The 15,194-nt window shown below is 34.7% G+C and overlaps 1 protein-coding gene across 3 annotated transcripts in view; it reads left to right on the plus strand.

Moving 5' to 3' along the window:
- Window positions 1–15,194, plus strand: part of LOC139121240 (neuron navigator 2-like) — a 303,220-nt gene that overhangs the window by 25,930 nt on the left and 262,096 nt on the right. The gene's annotated exons all lie outside the window — the stretch shown is intronic.

Below are 15,194 nucleotides of genomic sequence, written 5' to 3' on the forward strand. Positions count from 1 at the left end.
GTCTTGTAGATTGTGAACTCACCTGTTGTACATAGCAGTGGTCACTGATTGGCTCAACGAATGAATGAATGAATGAAATGGACCAATCACAGTCCATCTGTAGTGAAGTCTGTCTCTGGTAAGCTGTAAATGATGTCCAGAGACAGATAGAACTGGTTGCTATGGAAACAAAGTGCTGCATACTCTCAAAGGTATTGTGGCCAGGGTAGAGCAAAATTTTACAATTAGCCAAAGGCAAAAATTTCTCTTCAGACAACGAAAAAAGTCGTTAAACAACTGGTTAAATGTCATTATGCAATACAGTATGATAATTAAAGCAGTGAAATCTACAGATGAAACAGCGTGTTTATGCAAATGTGTGTGATCGTGTCACCCTGCATGCTTGTAGTTGAACAAAATTCTTGTGGTGTGCAATTACCTCTTAAAAATTAATTATGGAATCTTGTATTTCTGTGTTGGGATTTGATAACACCTGTCTTCAACAAATGTCCGCTCTTTGTCAAAATGTAATTCATTTCTTGCAGTGTTTAGTCTGCCTGACCAAACTGATTATGCGTAATGTTGACAGGGGGGTGTACTGAAGTAAATCTTGTTGAAATCCACCCACAGGGTTGACTCTTGTATTTTCTAGTGAAATATCTAGTAGTCACTACATCATGGTAATCAGTGATGAACTTATTTTAAAATAAACGAAACATGGAGATTGCCATGACACTGCCACCCCTGTGTGGTAGTGTTAAAGTCCAGTCTGGTCATTTAAAACAATAGGATTTCACCATTGCTCTGCATTTGAAGGGTAAAACTGAAGAAACCTGCAAGCATCTTGCTGATCTTCCAAACTTTCATGCATTATTCATTTGCGCATAGCTGCACATTTTCCGATGACGCCGGGCGAAGTTCTATCGTTCCATTATTCAAGTCGTATCAGCATCATCTTCACTTAGATCTACAAGACAAGGAATAATGACACTATGAATGGCACCACAGGGAGGGGTGACAATCTTTGGATGACCTGGCAGGGTCACTCAGCATGCCATCATGAACCAAAACCCCACTTCCTCTTGATTTATTTCAACTTGTTGGTTATACTGCCCTCTAGGGGTCAGAAGATTGTGCTGCCCCCGAGGGCACTGCTGCATGGGACGTCCCCTCTGGATACCATCTGTGTGCACATGCAGGGTGCAGTAGATGTCGAGTTGACAATATTGTTGAATTTTGCGTGAGTAAATAAAAAGAGTCTGTTGTTTTAAGATGTAGTATTTATGTAGATCTGCATTCTCAGGAGAATGTATCATCCACTTATTAGATGATTTCAAGCAAAGTATTTGTCCCAGATGAGGGTTTTTATTTTGTGAAATTTCAATGTGACAGGGCGTTTGAAATGTAATGTCATCCGTTGGAAAGTCAGACAATATATTTTTATCAGACAATTTTTGGAATTATAAAGTGAAGTTTAATGTATCGTTACCCTTCCACAAGCCGCAAGTTTTTAAGTCTAATGTCAAAAAATTTTTTCATTCCTTGAAAATATCACATTGTTTCTGAATCATCGTATTTGTAAAAAAACATGGCCGTTATCAAAAATATCAATCAAATCAAAATGAGATGATAAGAATCGTGAACTACAATGTAAAATTGACTCATAAATTTTTGAAAAGTAGAGAAGAGAGAAGTTCCTGTAGTAGCATTGTCGGAGGTAAACACATGGAATTGTGTCAGGGTTAGAGTGATTTAAACATCACAAATGCGAGACTGATAACAACGTCTCTCAAGAGACAAGTGAGGCAATGCGAGGTAAGTTTTGCAAAGCAAGAAATATGACTGTCTCAACAGCATCCAGACATCTCAATCCATTCCAGTCTTGTCAACAGCTCTAACAAAACTAAAAAAGCAGACAATTTGGCACCATATTCATTTTATCAAACACAAGAAATTTGTGGTGAATTTTTTTCAATCCCTCAAGGATTTTGTTCTATTGAAGATTCGGTGTAAATATTAGTACATTGATTTTTGCCTGAATTTCATTTTTTGAGTCAGTTGTGTGTAAAATTTCTAGCAAACATGTCTCTAAAGGATGGTTTTTAATGAGTTTTCTGTTTGTTTGAAAAACAGCCCAAACAACATGAATATATGTTTCAAAAAAATTCTTTTTACTCTGAATTGAATTTCCACATTAAATATTTGCAAAATTTCAACGGTATTAAATTTTTTGCTGTCATACAAAATTCTTGGTAGTCAGTGGAGCCATACTAATTTCAGGCTGTTTAACCCTTTGAGTGCTGTAATTTTCCCACCAAAATTTTAGTGTAACATTTTGACAATTTTTATAAATTTTTGTGTTAATTTTGTATAATTTTGGACCAAATGGACATCGCAAATCCTTGACTACAATTTTTAATCAAAATTTTGGCAAAAATCTGAAAAAAATTGAGTCAGGGTACTGATAAATAATTCAGCTCAGCTATATTGATAGCACTGAAAGAGTTAATTTATAGAGAAATTCTAAACAAGTGTGCGGAAGACAGCGTGGCCATATGGTCAGATTATAATTGGTCATTAATATCTCTGACATATTGAATAGTGGAACCAGGTGCAGGCTTTTCTGCAATCTTTGATCCTATTCTATCACATGTGCTTGACAATCTGCGCGTGAAATTCATCGCGAAACAATGTTGACAGATTTTAATGTTTAAAATAGGGTGTCCCTCAGGATCTGATGTGGTAGTACACTCATTCTTCAGTCATCAGAAACAAATATTTATTTAAAGTTACTTTAAAAGGAAAGACATCGCCATTTTTTTGCAAAGTGCAATCGTCAAATTCTGTAAAGCACGTACCTGACCTTGGAGGTATATGCTCAAGCAGCTACCTGAAACCTGTACTGGTTAAATTTCATATTTTGTCTAACTCCTTTATGTTTCTAAATTATTCTCTTGTGCCAGCGTTAAGGAATATTCTTTTTATTGTAAATGTGATGACACTAAATTAAAAAAAAAAGATTTTTGAATTATTTTCAGGCTTTTTCAAGCTTCATCTATAAAGTTCATGTGAGTGTATTTAGTTTGCTTCACGACATTGTGAGGATAAATTTGGTAAAATGATCAGGATACCTCAGTTAAATTTCACCGTTTTGACAACTAGACTTTGGTTTATCTCCATTGCTTTCAATTGGATGGTTGGTACCATGTAGCTGGAAATAGGGGTGGAAGCATGCATAGTCTAGTCACCCAAAACAAAAAACTATTGAGAAACCATATGCTTCAAATTATCTATATCCATTAATTATTCAGATTACTTCATGGTGTGTGTCAGTCATTAGACATTCATTTTTATTCAAGATCATAAATATTCATGATTTATACCGCCATCAAGAGGTGTTTCATGTTAATACAAAGGTCATTGACTTCACTGAGCTGAATGACTCGTTCACTGAAGTAGTTATCAATCTGCCTTTCCTTGGCTGTTCCGTCTTCCTATGGAACCATGTGGTCACAAAACAATGATGTAAAACATGATTTACAGATACTTGCTGGGTTCCGTATTTTAGTGATGGTGAAGTGTCTCTTGAATAAAGTGCAATAGTGAGAATTATAATCTATCAGAGAGCTGAATTATTAAAAACAGAGGCTGTTTGTAAAATGTTATTCTAACAGTCTGTTGAATGTATAATTCTTAAATTGATAATATCTATAGGGTTCGTGAGTTTTTATGACAAGCAGACGATGCACAGAACTGTGTCAAAACAAAGGGAGCTCTGTGTGCATGTTTGCGTGTGTGTGTGTGTATGGCTTGCATTGGGTATGATTAACCAAGTATTATTGGATAAAATCTCTAGATTTTAGAAATATTTGTCTTTGTGCTGGTGAGTTCAAATAGATTAGATGTACTCAAAAAACATAAATGGTGATATGATTGTATTGAATTTTTAGTGTCATACAAGGTTTGCATAATTTTAACTATAAAATTTAGGCATTGTTATAGGAAAACATAATAACAACATGTATAGGAAAGTTTGAGCAAAAGTTTCAAGTCTTTTACTTTTAAGGCACATATATACTATCGTAACACTTTGAGCGCCAAAGTCAATATTTGTCAACTTTAAAATATGCCCCAGTAATTTTTTTCAGATTTTTGCCAAAATTTTGATAAAAAAGTGTAGGCAATGAAATGTTATGTCCATTTGGTCAAAAATTATCAACAAAATTTCAAAAAATTCATAAAAATTGGTATAATGTTGCACTAAAATTTTGGCGGGAAAAAATAGCGCTCAAAAGGTTAAATACAATCAGCTCACCTGTATGTTATGTGTATGTGTACACAGTAATCATAGTCTGTATATACCCATGATGTTCTCTGTTTAGTATATTCTATGATACCAGTCGTCTGATCAGTACAAAGGTATGGATAGTGACTCATAAAATTCAAGGGGTTAGACATTAAAGGCTTCATTGTGACATCAATCCTGAACCATAAAAATCGTGTCTGTCAGAAAATTTATCTTCGTATATCCAGGTCAAACTAGTAATACCCGATCTTTTTCTTTTGGGGGATTTTTGAAATTTTGTACGATGAGCTGGTTTTTGTGGCGGAGTTACAAAAAAACGAGATTTGTGTTGACCTTTGGCGTAACTTATGATTTAACCGGCTTATGATGACAGAATTACAGCATGCAAGGATATATCGATTATCTATTCATGAAGCGATTCTTTGAAGTGAATTATGGTGAGATTAAAGTGTTCCTTTTTGTGGCGTGAGTCACCATATTGGATTTTGGAGTTTATCTCCAGCGTCATAAAAGCTGTAAAAATCATCGTCTCAGTGCTTCACGGATGGTCATTACATCGATGTGATTTCGTGCTCTACATTTTGTTTCCAGGAAGTGAGTAGATACATATCTGAAATTTCTGTCAGTGCTCTCTTCCCAGCATCCTCTTGTCAAGTTGATGTGTTGCCTAGCAACCAGGCGTGTCTACTCTTATCTTTGGTTGAAAAATTGGAAGTGATATAAAGGAAAATTTGGTATCGCAGTCTTGTTCAGAATTATAAAATCATGACAGAATGGCTTTTAACTCAATGATGTAGTTCATGTACCGTATCTTAATAATAAAAAAATAATCATAGTAAACTCAAAAACATTTGTAGACCTAGGTTGCTAGAACTTAAAAAATACATTTGGTGCAATGAGGAAATTTTGTGAAATCAAAACACTGGTAAACATTTGAGGTTGGTTCAGAATTTTGTGACTAGGAGTGAAATGTGTTTTTGTTGAAATAATTGAGTAAAATCACAACATTAATGAAATATTTTGTATCAATATAATTATATGTCATAGCTAGATCTAATGATTTGATAAGCTGGAGATCATGTTCAATATTTTAACATCATTTTCTGCAGAAGTTTGCTGTTACAAGGTTGAACTTTGTTAATGTAAGTGTTCTGTCAGCAACAGATATGACCAGAAAAACACCAAAAGTATATAACCAATGAAAGAACAATGTAAGCCACACAGTACAAATTTGGTAGCGGTCAAAGATTCCTGAAAAATGCTGTCCTTGAGATTAGCAATTGTAGGGTGATTTTGAATTACAGTGCTATTGAAAGGGCGCCACCAAGTGTTGAAAATCTATTGAGTGTTAAAAAGTTGACTGTAAGCTTTAGGACTGAACAAACAAAAGTTGAAAAGTTTCCAATCAAACATTGCTTGTGATAACAATAATCTGACATGTCAGATAAAGTGATTAACATTGTTCTGTTGTCCATGGTAACCAAACTAGCTGCCAAAATAAGCAAACTGTTTATATAAATTCAAATAAAGAAGCATTTGTAATGTGTTGATCACTTTTACGAAAAAAACACAAAACAAATCTGTTGCGTGTAACCATCAGTCTGGTGAATTTCTTCTTGGTATGAGTAAATATCAAGTGTTTTTTTTTTCTTCAGAAATTGACATTGAAACCTTGACCATGACAGGGTAACCATGGAGAGGAAACAAATACTTGACAATTTCTTTTTTATTTGAAAACCATACACTGCGTGATTGTCTCTTTGAAATGAGTGGATTTAACTCAGCCTTAAAGATACTCATTTTCGCTTGGTTTGGTACGGTCAAAATGTTTGGAACTGAATCAATTTGGTAAATTGCAAAGCCCAAAATTAAGCTCTTGGTAAAGCTTATTAAAAAATCATAAATTTTTGTAAGAGTTTCATAATTACTTCTGTCACTTGTCTAATTCTCTCTTTATTTGATCTTTAAACAATTTGGTAAAATGCACATATTATATATTGCTCTTGTTTACCATGATCAAGATTAAGAATATTCCTATTTCAATGTAATATACAGCATTACCCTGAAACAGATGATAGTGTCGCAGCATGGCTTTATACAAGTTTTGAAATTTTTACCCTTTTACCACCATGGTTTGGCTCAAAGCTATTGTTATCAATGGTGAGTGTGGACCCTTTGATAGTGAATTAGGGGTGAACAGATTAAAAGGGGACAATGATAGTAACTTTTGATAATATTTTAATTACATTTGTTCTATGAAAGAAAGAGAATTTTTTTCTTTTCTGTAGTCTAGATTATGTTAAAACGGAGTGTTAGGCTTGCCCACACAATGCACTGTTCAATATACAGTGTAATTGTGGAGAGAGGAGTTAAGTTTTCAACAATAGCATTTAACCCTTTCACCACCATGGTTTGTCCCACATCCATTGTTTTCTATGGTAAAGTTGGACCTGTATACAGGGAACTGGGGGTGAAAGGGTTAAGGTATATGCACCTTGAAAGTGAAAAACTTGAACTTTCGCTGTAACTTTCCTCAATGAAACTTTCAACTCTTCTCTTACCTAATCAAGAATAAAAATCAGGGGTCACCGTGCAAAGTTTGGTACAAGAGAAACAAATTATCTAACATTTACGGATCTTTGAAATTCAAAATGGATGACAACCCCGTGTTAAGACTATCGGGGAAAAATAAATATTCGATTTTAGAAATACTAAGACAGTGAAAATTTTTCTTCCTCCAAGAGCTTTAAAATGAGACCTCACAAGTGGTGGATCAGAAAAGAATTGTAAAAGTTTGAGAGTCTGAATATCTGTCCTCGAGGCGCATTCTACCTTAACATAACATACATTACAGGTCATGTTGACAATATGGACGCCAGGCATTTAGACATGATTCCTAGAGTAAAAAAATCATTTTTAGAGATGAAAGAAAAATGCTTGAAATACCTTAAGGCAAAGGAAGCATCAATGTTTTTGCAGAAAAATGAATTATTGAGTGGCATGCCAAAATGTCCATGGACAACAATGTGGTAATATTGACTTCTGAAGAAACTGCAAGTAAAATTACACATGGTTTACAAACTTGTCGACTGGCAACAAGATGATTGTGTAATACTTTGGCTGCCAATCAGAGATTAAATACCAGCCTTTACTAAGAGACTGTTAGTACCTGATAACTCTGTTAGTATAAGATAACCCAGAGATAACCATTGAACCAGTCCAGGCAGTAAATGTTTACTCCGCTTCTTGACCGTTCCAAGCCGAGTACCTGAGAGAACTGAGCTCAATTCTCATATTTTGGTGGATATTTTTCTCATTTTCATCGGCAAGATGAGCCACTTGTATACTCTTCCATCAATTTTACAGGTAGGTCCGTTTTGACCCGTCTGAGACTGTTCCGGAATGTCTGTTCGTGGCACGAAGTATTGCCTGACAGCTGTGAAATGTTGGATTTTTTTATCATTAAGGGCATGCAGGTGTATCACTTGTTGTGGTATCTAGCTTGCCATAGTGTCAACTGTTGGCAGGAATGCTAAAACAAGAACGTTAGTTTGTATGTGCCACATAACTGGTATCAATTTTGCTCATTTTATCGAACTTTCCTCTGAAAGTTTGGAAGGCCTGCCATAGAAGTGAAAGGGTGTCTCTTATTTGTCAATTTTCATATTTTTCTTTATGAGAACTTTGTGAATTTGTGCAACAGGTGTGTGACTTGTTTAACTGATCAATGCTGCAGTTGCCCTGTCAAAGGTTTTTACTTGAAAATATTTATTATTATAACCACTAAATATTAACTTTTGCTCTGAAAACATTATTTACGCACTACACATTTACTTTGAAATGTTGTTGGAATTTTTTTCGTCAAAAAGTATGAGAAAAAATATAACCAACCAAAAAAATTTTCAACTTGCTGATTTGTGTAGATATAGAAAAAATATGTAAGATGTCCGTATATTATTCTAGTGAGAAGTTTTTACGTTCTCATGATCGTTGTATTGCCTTTAGCTGACGATTTACAGAATGTACCAGGAGGTACGTCAGGTCACCACTTCATTCACAGTCTGTAGTTTATTAGTCTGGCAAAGACTTTGTATTTTCATATATTCAAAAAATATTTGTGAAGGTCAAATGTGATTGCTCCGTTGTTTGGCATGATAATTGGTATCTTGTGACTGCCACCGTCATCTATATGTGAGCCAAGGTCTTTGTACGTGAAGGACACTGAAATTGTAAATCATGAGTTTTGTCCGTTCTTTTGTTCAGTGAAGCAAGTTTTACAGTTACTGATAATCAGTGGTCCGTGCCCACAAACACATTGAAAATACCAAAGGTAATAAAATTGGTTGTAAGTAAACATCACACATGGTGCATAAATGTTGGTATTGCCACTGTCTGTTGATTCTCCAAACATCATAATACAGCGGAGTCCTTTTGGTGTTCAGTCATCCAGACTTATAATTAAGTTGTGAAAAACTGCTGTTTACGTTTGCCTTCAGTTGCGCATAGTGGTTGTTTTCTTTACATATAAAGGTAAAAATAGAATATTTTCCTGTTATGCTGTAATAACTATGTGATAATATGTGTATTTACATGGTGATAAAGGCATTTAATTTTGTAGTGGTGGAGTGATTCATCTGTGTGATCCAAGGTAAAATATTCAACTCACAGCGCTGGACAGCCGGCCGGTCACTGAATAACTCTGTTGATCTCTGGCTGTGATTCCAGTGTCACACTGTATGGTCTTTGGTATTGAATCTGACGTGTATTCCTGTTGTCACCCCTACTTTTCTGTGTATAGACCCAACTAAACCATAAAAAACAATGAGCTTGGACTTAACCATTGTTGTGAAAAGGTTGAAATATATTTAGGTCTATTAAGGTATGTATTGGTACTGTATGATCCCTTTCCAGTACAGGATAATACAATTTTAGAATCGCTAATAAGATAATCTGTGAATTTTTTAAATTTACATATGAATTTAGAATCGCTAATAAGATAATCTGTGAATTTTTTTAAATTTACATATGAATTGAGGTTAATTTTGCATTAACCAATCAAAGTCAGTACTAATGTATCTGACTGCTTAACTGCAGTAAGATGAACAACCACATTGGAACATGATGTAGTCCAGTGCCAATATGAACTTTGGCAGTAAATAAACACTGCCCTCTATAGACAGATTACAGTTATTCCAAATACTCTCAACTAATTAATGTAGAACAGTGGATAAAATGTATATACAGTCATTATCTATGTTATTATATCTGTCTGTCTAATCCTGAGAATTCTGTAGTTTTAAATTTACCCCATTTAACCTGAGTGTAATACATGACCAACTTTTCAGGTCACTTCGGAAGTTTACAATGTGCAACCTTGAGCTTGTCAATACTAATCATCCTGAACAAACTCTGCATTGACAGGTTACCTGTGTATGTAGGTCAAGTTTGCCTTGCCACAATGCACTTCAAAACTATATAGAGTTCAATAATGTCAACAATCTCTGCAACCAATGACAGCTTGTTACCTAAGCTTTCAAACACTCAGAGATTTGAACAAAATCATGTAAATATATAGGCTGTAGTCTTTCATTGAATGTTATGATTGAACAGAACACAATTTCATGAAAACTATATCAACGTTGGCCTACAATTCATGAAATTTTTCAATAAAACGATAAAAAAATTAGTTTCATATTGAGTTATGGAAAGATAATGATAGTAAGACACGCTATCATCATCATCCATTAGACATACAGTACTTTATTAATTTTCTTCCGTGGAAAGACTAAAAAAATTATGAGTTGCTATATGTTTCTTATTTTCTTAGAATTTGTTGCCCTCTTTAAAGTAGTTGCTTAATATTTATGTTTAATTTTAAGATTTCATTTGACAAGTTCTAAAACCAGGTACCACAAGATAGGAAACCTGTTAACTCATTATGGTGTTTCACATGCACATGTAAATTCAAGCCAATATCAGAAACAGATTGCCAATCTGTATTTTGTCAAAATATTTTATATTAGTGCTACTATCATGATTTTGGGTTCTGATTGAAATGTGAATTTCTGATTCAGCAGAATACATTCTGCAGTTTGATATTTGTCATAACTTGAATCTCAAACATTTAATCAAATTGACATTTTAAGTTTACTCACTTCAAAGAATTGTTCAGGATGGGTGTTTTCCAAGATTTTGTAACCTTTGATAGTCAATTACATCAAGCGGAACGGTCAATTACATCAATCATCAAAGTGTGTGTTTGTTTTCAAGTAAACCGTACAAGCTTTGATATTTCAACTTACGACATACAAGTAATTTTATTGCCATTAACAACTTGACCTTTGACCTGTGTTGGAACAATACCAAAAATTTGGTCTGCGACCTTCCTGATTACAATGATATCACTCCTCCATTTCATGTCCCTCATCTGTGGTGTAATCCTCACCAACAGATTACGGGATTACAGCTTAAGATTAGGCCGGGATTACTGGAATCGGATCAGTCTTGTCTCCACTCAGTGTGTACACACAAAGCGGTCTCCACGCATGGACAGACAGACATACACTTTGTTCATTGATTTTATTGATTATTCCGCTTGATATAATTGATTGTCAGAGGTTACAAGATGTTGGAAAACACCCATCCTGAACAGTTTTGTCTGCAGTGACAAGTCGCGTACACACCCAGTCATTAATAAAGCTGAAATGTTGCCATGGGAACATGAGGTCACAAGGTCAAGTAGCTCAGTTCATTGTCTTTCTTGTGTTGGCTTCTCCGTAAATCACTTGAGCAGTGTGATAGCTTGGGTTCTTTTATATATCTAGACAAAATGCACTGATGAATATTTTAAAGTTGTACTACATCAAAACTGGTCCAATAATCATATCTATTCAAGGAAAAAACATGACCAGGTCTGTGAGAGATTTCTTATTTACAATATTAATTTGGACTATGCTAAACTACTTATAGTAAGTGGTGGTACCAGGTGCCTGGAGTGGGTAAGCGTACCCAGCCATTCTACACCCGTCAGGATTGGTCCAAAATTGACAAATTTGTGTGATGGCAGAGCTTAATAACCACCAGAGAATTGTCAGATTAAAAATGTCAATTCTTGGAACCTTAAACATTATCCTTAAACATGACCGTGTTTAGAAGTTCCTATAATCAAAGTATGAAAAAAAGTGAAAAACTTGTGTTTAAGTAGAGTAATACCTTTAAATATGATTTGTCAAAAATTAAAATTTCATATTTTACATATGAAACACAAGTTTCTATACTACAAAGATATGATAAAGTTACACTAGAGACACCCCAGTATTCAAACATAGGAATGTACAAACAGTAGGATGCTCAAAAGTTAAAACAGAGAAATTTACTTATCTTCAACGAGTAGAATAATATCAAACAGTATCACCTTGTAAATTGGCGTGTTTTCCCCATTTAATCGAAGTGTAGCAATTTTCACCAGAAGGCACTATATATTTTGAATATAGGGCAACAGTGAAAGGTTAAAGGTCACATCCTGCGTAGAAATTTATGACCGACACTTGACTGTTCATTTGTTTAAAGGGAGTTACCCAGCAACTAAGGAGACAGTTTAATTTGTGGGCACAGTAATTCAAGATTAATACTTCATAAAATATTGATCCCTGGAGCCATGCTTTCAAAAAAATCGCTCAAAACGACAGACACTTGTCGTGTAGTGTTGTGCAGAGGCATTTTTCCTAGACGTTTATCAATTCACGTGTGCTTAGATTCAGACAGAGCATATGAGAATGACGACAGTTCGTACCTCTCAGCTTCAGACACTACTCATATATGTCTCCAGGTCAGACTAACACTTGTTACTGAAGATATTTTATGGAATTATTTATTTTCTTGTTGTGAATGGTACATGGATGTAGATACCGCTATTGGCAATTTGCCATACAAGATAAACAGAACTGGATGTTTCTGTCAAAACAGTTGAAATTTCTTACCAATGTTAAAACTTGTTCACATTTCAACATTTACAAATAAAGCTAAGAAAGTGTTGAGATTAGTTGTATAGACAGACAGACAGTTCAAATAAAAACTTGATCCGTGTTTTCATGTCACAATGATATGCAGAAATCACTAAATCACTATAAAGTAGTTCTTATTGATTTGATAAACAAGACCAAACACTGTAACATTGCAATTACATCTGAGTGCAGCCGCATACTGAATGAAAAGTCCATAAAGTAGGCCAGTGCTATGGAAGAGCAGCTACTTGAATTTTATAGGACGAGTTTTTCACCGCTAGAAAGGTCTTAGGCAATATTTCAGGCAAGAGATTATTTAAAAGTCCTTCTTACCCTCAACCAGTTTTGATCTTCAGATATGCAAAAATTTTGTGGATTTCCTGGATCACAGAAATCTGATCATGAAAAACTTTTATATGTTTCTATTTCTTATGTGTCATTATCATACTGCACTTTTGCAACACTGCACTGCACTAAGGACAGGCCAATGTCAGGTTCAGTATGTATCTCTGCCATTACTAGTAATTGTCTTTTAAAGACAAGGCTGTGAGTAGATAATATTTCATTTAATAAATTAACACATAAATCCTATGATTAAAATCAGATCAGTATCTTACAAATTTAACATATATCTGTGATCATGAGAGCATGTGAAAAAAATATGAAGAGAAACAGAGTGTGAAAATTGATCAGAAATAATATTATATCAGGAAGTTTTGTTCTCTGCAAACTCAAACTTTATTTTGTAAATGTTCTTTAGTTTTGTTGTGCATTCAAGTTCTTAAACCCTTGGAGAGATGTCATGGTTGATAAAAGTTTTTTTATTTGAAAAAGCTCTTTGATAAAATTGTGATTTTTCTAGAGAAGAAAAAGAATATTGTCTTCTCCTGGTGATTATTTTATCATAGTACTGGCATCACATCTCTCAGTTTGTGTGTGAAACTTTGACTTTAGAATTTTTGTACCTAAAACTCATGATAAAAATTTGGCCTGTCAGGTGTATAGCTTGTCAACATTTCAAGCAAGGGTGCTTCTTGATATCTGAATGAATGAGGGAAAAATGACAATATTTAGCTAATGTTAAGGATGCAGTAGCTTACTACAATAACTGAGATTTCCTACCAATGGTTGTTCTATTCCGGAATAAAAAGGACGCAATGCGTTCTACAGACTCAGTATGCCCAAGAGATTACGTGACAGCGGTACAAACAAACCCACATATACCGGTACTAACGCTTATGGAAATACATGTACATCTGTGCGCATTTGCGCATGTGGGTTTGTTTGTACCGTGGTCCATTCGAATTCCGGGTTTGACCCATTGGTTTTCCTTAAACACAAACACTGTATGGTACCTCTTTGTTTGAAAAGTAATGTTCTGTATGGCGTATTGCACACAGTTATTTGACAGAAACTGAGTTGACTGGGAACTGTTTTTCACTATTCAAAAATTTCGCTTCTGTGCGGGCAGGTCATCCACCTTACCGCTTTCTGAACTCACAATCCACTTTCCAAACACTTTATTGACACTTGTCCTCAAATAACTCCACAGTGAAAGCCACTTCAGTAACATTAACCTGTGAATGCTTCAAAGAGAACATTAACATTCCAAAGTTTAAAAGCAGTAAAGTTTTAGTGGCTATGAACCATTTTTTTTTTTGCCAGTGACGTGTTAATTCGTCGAGATCAGTGAAGTAGACAGTAAATAGTAAACATAGACTGTGTATGTTAATTCAAGTGATATAATACTTCTCGCTACTGGAAAATTTTGCCAACAAACAGTTAGAAGTTCTCCTATTGTATTACCTTGAAATGTTTTGCCATAAAAGCTAACAAAGGACTTTCCTGCTTGTTTTGATGTTGGTCAGACACTGTGACCAGGGATTCATGCTGGATGAGTGGTTTTACGCAACATAGTTGTTGCAATAACAGTTACAAATATCTTGAAATTTTGATGGGATTAGCAAAAACATTTTAATTCATTTGTATGGTTCAAAAAAATTCAACAGAAAAGTTGATAAAAATCATAACCAAATTGTTGTATGAAGTGTATGGCTTTAGATTCCAGGAATTAAATTGCATCAACAAGCAATCATATTGCAAATTACCAAAGTTTTTTATCAAATTTACATCTCCATTGCAACATATAAGCCTATGATTGGGCTTTTTCCTAATGACGTTATAGTTTTATCTGTATGCAAAAAACAAATACCTATTTCCGTGCGCATACTTCTTGACAAAACTTTCCAAAATCACTTCAAATTCTGAACACGTAGGTATTTCCAATTCGGTATGTTTGATTATACAGAGAACAAATTCTGTGAAAACAAGAACACATTAAAAAAATAATCAGAGAAAAATCTATGATTTGATTGAAAGACCAAAATAAATTGCCACCTAAAGCATTGTCAATGGCTCACACATTTTCAGTGTCTTTTCTTGCAGGAAAATATCTGTAAAACATTCAAAAAACAAAAAGTGTTAGGACTTGTAAGTGCTTGCATCGCCTGTGTATTTAATGCAAATTTATGATTGATTTTTGGAACTTTTTTGTCTCTGAATTTTAGCTGCAGTGCATACCTACGTTGAGTGTTTCTTTCATTTCAGCCCATCCAAGACATGAAATATTGTGTTCGGTGACAAAGCATTAAATGTAGTTAGATTATGTGGTCGTAGTTACACCATAAGGAATGTTTTTTAAGTGCTTGTTGATTCCAGAAAGTGAACTTTTACCCTTCTGTGTGATGCAGACTAATGACTTGGTTGCGTTAGTGGTGAATGTGTTGCCACAGGGCAGACTGCAGGCAACTATAAAGCCTCTTTAGATGGGCGGGCACTTGTGACCTTTGACCCCAGAGCCTTTGAAGACTGGGCAGTTCCAATTGAAAGTTTTCCAGTTGTGTGGT

The sequence above is a fragment of the Ptychodera flava genome, chromosome 2 (genome assembly GCF_041260155.1).
Source record: "Ptychodera flava strain L36383 chromosome 2, AS_Pfla_20210202, whole genome shotgun sequence".
Taxonomy (NCBI): Eukaryota; Metazoa; Hemichordata; class Enteropneusta; family Ptychoderidae; genus Ptychodera; species Ptychodera flava.